Source organism: Biomphalaria glabrata, chromosome 3 (assembly GCF_947242115.1).
Source record: "Biomphalaria glabrata chromosome 3, xgBioGlab47.1, whole genome shotgun sequence".
Lineage (NCBI taxonomy): Eukaryota > Metazoa > Mollusca > Gastropoda > Planorbidae > Biomphalaria > Biomphalaria glabrata.
The window spans coordinates 49,623,271-49,629,610 of NC_074713.1; positions in this window are offsets into that span (position 1 = coordinate 49,623,271).

The following is a 6,340-nucleotide window of genomic DNA, read 5'->3' on the forward strand; positions in this document are numbered from 1 at the left end:
CCACTTGACCACAATTTTCACTATTTCTTCTTTAAAAAAATGGTCAAGAGTCCAGTGCTAGGACTCCCACTTGACCACAATTTTCACTATTTCTTCTTTAAAAAAATGGTCAAGAGTCCAGTGCTAGGATCACCACTTTTCGGAGGCGCTTGGCGGCTGCCTAGTTTGCTTATGTCTAAAGTCGGCCCTGCTTTCACTCTCTTGTTAACCGTCGGCAATAGAAACATTAACTTTATACCCAAGGGCAGTAAGGCCTCAAAGGAGGACTTGTACTATTTGATTCACTTTGTACTAAAAAATGGTGATTCATTTTTTTAGAACCTTTGACTGTAGCAATGTGAAGGTTTACAGAAAGATATAAAAGTAGACTTACTATTGACACTGAGATTCGCTTTCACCACTAGAATATAGAGAGAGAGAATTCGTGGACACAAACTTAAGGGAGCTAAATCGGATACACTGGGAAGGGGAGGAAACCCTTAAATTGACACCGTTGGCTTACAGTTATGTCGCCTGGGGAAGTTTACGGAGCGAGGGTGGGGGGAGAGAGTGTGTACCCACACACAAAATATTTGATTTGAAACTCGACAGAAAGGGCCCGCGGGAGTGCGTGATGGGAACAAATCATTTTGTATTTTACTGTCGCCACACTAGAACCCCAGGGCGGCTGCGGGAGAATGGATCCTGTTTCTAAAAGTGAATGTGATCATTATTTTGATGACAAACGGTTTAAAGGGGGTAGCCATTTTGTAGATGCCAACTCTAAATTGATCTCAGATGTCACTGTTTGAAAAATAGAAAGCCAATAGAGTGGCAGCTTTTATGTATTCACATCTATTGTTGCTTAACTTTGTGTGGGTGGGGTTTAAAAAAAATTGCTGAGATTGTTTAATATGAGCTGTAACAATTATCAGTTTTTAAAAGAATGCGCAAAAGCATTAGGGTTTATTAAGAGATTTTTTTTACAAAACATAGAACATAAAACTAAAATATACTTTGGTTAGGCCAATATTAGAATATGTATCCTTTGTTTGAGACGCCTCAACTCAAGAAAACATTAAGAAACTGGAACAGACACAAAATAGAGCAGTGAGATTCATAACAAATGAATATTCAAATTTGACTAGAGTAACACCTTTGGTAAAATCACTAAATGTAGAAGGCCTTCAGGACAGAAGACTTAAATGTGTAGTAGCAATTATACATTAAACACTGAACCACAATCTTCAAAAAGAAAATTAAGTTGTAATAAAATACTCAGAAAGACACAAAGATGATGACACATTCCTTGTTCCATATGCTAACACAAATTTGTACAAATACTCCATCTTCCCTAGTGCCAGTAAAGAATGGGATAGGTTGCCTGAATCAGCCAGAAAAACCAACGACTTGGCAGAGTTTAAGTCATGGATTATTGCCAGAAATAAGCTACGTGTTATACTGTCAATATAACAGTTGACTGTCAAATGCCAACAGTTGACTGCCGCAATTGTCTAAACACCGAAGTTTACAACGGGCGTAATTTCGGCATCTCAACGCAGATGGCACCGACTCTTAAGTGTCAAAGAAGTTATTTCTCTCGGTAACATTCCCCCACTCCGTCCCTCCCTCTCAACAGAATGTTTGAGGGCCGCCCTTGTTCAAACATTGTTCATAAAGGTATCCCATGTTTCGGAACATGTGTGAAGATGTTCACGTCTGCTCCAGACCAAGCATAATGCTTGTGTGGGTGTGGGGGGGGGGCGGGGATCTTGAGGGAATAGAAAGCTGAAGTAGGTCAATGACCTACATTTTTTTGACATATTTCCAGTGGCAAAGCCATACATTTTTTCTGTGGGGGTGCAGTGACATCATCATACCTAGATTTCGAGTTACAATTATTTAAAATGTTCATTGATGATAAGCTCACCTCGTAGTTTAAAATTGATTTTGTTTATCTCATAATTTTGTTTATCTTATAATTTTGTTTATCTTACAAGTTTGTTTATCTTATATTTTTTTGTTTTTAAAAGTCATGCCAATTATCTCATCTTATCTTATCTTATATAATACAAAAAAAGAAGATGATTACGTCCTACATGCATTGGGAAGCGTGGTCGAGAACTTGAACTTGGCTTGTCTTGGCTACCTAGAAGGGGGCTCGAGGTTCGACACCCGAATCGGGCAGAGTTGCGTTTACTGAGCGCCTAAAGGCAGCACGGAAAACCAACACCTATATATCTCCTCCCCCCACTGGTCCACAAATGAGATTGGACCAAAGCGCTCTGAGCATGCTATAAGCATGACAGTAGCGCTATATAAAAGCTATAATAATAATTTTGATCAATGACCTAAATTCCGCTAAGTCACTAGTTTCCCTGGCTGGCTCAGGCAACCCATTCCATGCTCTAATAGCACTAGGAAAGACCCCCATCAACTTTTCTGACAAGTGCGCCCCTCAAATCAATCGTTCATTAGATACAGTTGCTAGATCTTTTTCTAATTTTTAAGTAGCAAATTTTAAACACTATATATATATAAACCCTTTCCTACCTTGCGATCTATTGGGCAGATGATGTAAAGCGTCTCTGTTTCTATTGCTGATGGTTGTCGAGGGTATCACGTGGCCAGTTCAACGACAAACCACAGTTATTTCCTAAACGTATGGTTGGTACTCAATAGAGCTGGCTGGACATGAGGGTGTCCTTCAAAAATCACGTTTCATTGAAAGTAAAAAAAACAAAAACAATTTCAATGCAGCGAAGCACGTGTATTGGTGGTGAAAGTGGACTAATGGGAGGCGGAGGGAGGGGGGGGGGTCTTCACAAAAAAACACAACAAAAAAAAAACATAGAGCATATCAGCAGGACTAGCTGACTTCACGTGCCTAGAGTACGCCTAGGTGTAAGTGTTAAAATCATGCTTTAATTGAACCAACCATTTTCGCCTCATCTTTTAGTTATGGAGATGTGCGTTCGAATCTTACTTTAATTGGGTCATTCGTGAATATTCAAACAAGAGTAAGCTGGAATAGATCAAGCAATAAATCAAGGGGCGTAACCGATTGGTAACGCTTGCGTGCTTTAATGCAATTCAAAGTACTACAATGACCTGGATTGCGATTTCAAGTACTACAAGCTCCTATGCTGCAATGTAACGCATTCCGAAGTCACGTGTTCATTCTGAAAGCGCTAATTGCTAAGATTGTATTAGGGAAATTTTTGAACATACGTTTTTTTTGTTGTTATTATTTTTGTGCAACTATTTCTGGTCAAGGTATACAGCAGACCCTTTAAAACTCTACACTTTGTTATTGAATTAACTTAAAAGAGTTCGAATCTCGTTTTTCAGCCAATCATACACTTCTGGTTTTTGTTTCCTCCACCTGGAAATATCTATGACGTCAGACGTCCACTAATTGAAACACATTCTCGAACTTAAGGTTTCAAAACAAAAGTTGTTGTCTGAAGAAGGACATACATTAAATAACAGAATTAGTTTAAAAGCCAGCGTCTATTTCTAGCTCATGGCTTAAAGAAACGGCTAGATTTACGTTTCTTGATCATCGCAAATATAATAATACGAAGCAGAACAAAAGCCCTATTGAATGGCCTAAGGATCAAGTTAATTGCACAGGCGAGGATGGAAGAGAGCACCCAACAGCCTTGTCACCACCGTTTTATTGCGAACATCAGCACGGCTGATGAAGAACAGATTGAATATGGGACAGTTTCCTGTGGGCTCGGCCTTCGGCCTCGTCTCTGACTCAAGCGTCTTAGGGTACTAGTCGCCGGTAATAGGGATGTAACAAATTACATATCCACATTACTTGTCATAACTGCATATCAACACTACGTACAAGTCTTACATATCAACACCATGTATCAGCAAAACGTATCAACAATATCAACATCGAGCATCAACAGTCTATCACCACAACTTATCAATGCTTCATGAGAAACGCTCAGAATGTTCATCAATATATCATCTAATTAAATGTTATCTTTCATTTCGCTACACGCGGATTTGTTCTTGTTAAGGGAATCGGAATTCTGCCAATCGAATTCAGATTATCGGGTAAGAACGCCAGTGGGCTGTGTCGCGGGATAGGAATTGTTTTAATGTAAGTAAAAATCTGGCCAGATTAAATAGCTGACTAAGTGACTTGCTATATACCCAAAGAAAGTTAAAAAAAAATCCACTGCAAGTCACTTTTCACAAAAGCGCTACAAGTCGATATGACAGTAACATACCATCAGTCATAAGGACGCCACATCACTTGTTGGCTGATTCTAAAGATTTCTTAATACTGGACCTCATTCACCAATCGTAAACAAACAACATTTTGCCACGTGGTTCTCTATCTCTTCTATACAAATTACGATCTAATTTTAATACACAGTGGCTGTCACGTGACAGTTTTTTTTCGTTGTTTTATCAATATGATCACGTGACTAAATATTGTTTGTTTACGATTGGTGAATGAGGTCCATTGTGGAGTGTTAAGGTTTCCATTGCTCAATCTCTCTCTCTCACACACACATACACTTTTACCCTCGCTCCATCTTTTTTTCCCTCCAGCCAACTTTATTCTAACCCAGTGGTTCCCAAACTTTTTCCTAAACGGAACACGTAAGACATTTTGAGTATTTAGAGGAACACTGTTTTTTTTTTTAGAGATCTATCACGTGGTGGCATATTAATTAATTATTTCAGTAGTTTGTTGAACACTTATTCAGGCATCGCGGAACACTTTGGTTCAGCTGAATACAGTTTGGGAAACACTGTTATGAACTAATTTTTCTCCTATCATCTGTTCATTTTCTTTTAAGGTCCTTGACATTCATCTTTCCGCGAATAGCCAACTTTTTGTTTCTTCCTATTGCCTCAACAGAAATAACTCTTCAATCTAACCAAACATCACTTGCTGGGGAAGGGAGATAATAAAAGAAGAAAATGAGAAAGTTATGCATTCCTGAAATGTGAGCTCCACCCATTTAATATCTGGTTCAAACGTGGGGGCTATCTAAGGAGGGCGTCGACCAGGCCGATGTTGTGTTATTTATTATTAGACTTTCTAGCCAGCCTTTTTTTTTTAGAAATAACCCAAAACCTACTAAGTCAGTGTTTCGCAAACTTTAGCAAGCTGGCACACACAGAAGGGGGCGGGAGGGCTTTTAGAATTTAACAAAAAGTAAAACAAACTGAAAAACATTCGAACACAATATTTGACGGTTTTATTTGCAGTTCCCCTTTCAGACCTTGTGGTATATAGGACAGATGACGTAAAGGTCATTTGTTTCTGTGGCCAACGGTTAACGAAGGTGTCATGTGGCCAGCACAGCGACCAACCTCCTTTACTTTTCCCCAACTAATGTCAGGTACCCATTAGAGCTGGGTGGACTCAGAGGCGCCCAAAGATATTTACAATTGGAGAGGCAGCAGGGGGTACCTGCTTCATCGAGAGGTTCTTGGGGAGCGCTGTAAGCTTCTTCCTCTTTAATAACAAACATGCTGAGAATTACTCTCTAAGACTCTAAGAGCACATGGAAGAAATCAGGCAGAATGCCTCAAGGTCGCCTTATCCCCGTACAAGGACAGCCTCGTTGTCGAACAAGGACCAGGTGACCAGGTCTCTCTCTCATCTTGGTGTCTCCTTCGTCCTTCGTCTAGAACGAGGCATTCATAAAGAATGTGGTCCACTGTGTCGTCGTTCTCTATGCAGTGGCGGCACCATATGCCGTAGTGCTCTCTAAACCGCCCGAAGTAAGCACCTATTGAGCTAATGAACCTGTTAGAAATTGTCATCGTCAATAAAAAAAAAAAGTAATTTCCCCTTTCAGACCTTGTGGTCTATAGGGCAGATGATGGGTCATCTGTTTCTGTGGCCTAGGGTTAACGAGGGTGTCATGTAGCCAGCACAACGACCAACCGCCTTTACTTTTCCCCAACTAATGCCAGGTACCCAGTAGAGCTCGGTGAACTCAGAGGCGCCCAAAGATCCCGAAATTAAAAAATTCAGTCTTCAAGAGAATTCGAACCCGGGACCCCCGGTTCGGAAGCCAAGCACTTTACCGCTCAGCCACCGCGCCTTATCATTGTCATTTTACTAGGTTAATAATCAAACATGGATTAATAACTATAACAAAAAATATTTTTTTACCCTTGAATAAAAAGGAATTGACTGGCTACACCTCCCACTGCGCTCAGCTGTTTGAGATACGCTGTACTAAGGCTGTTTTAGTGTAGCTTTAAATTATCAAAATTAAGAAATCAAATCAACCAAAATAGAGTTGAATCGTCATTGAACTTAATTTATTCATTAACCAACATTTTGTTTTCTAATCTCTGTTGGTGTTTG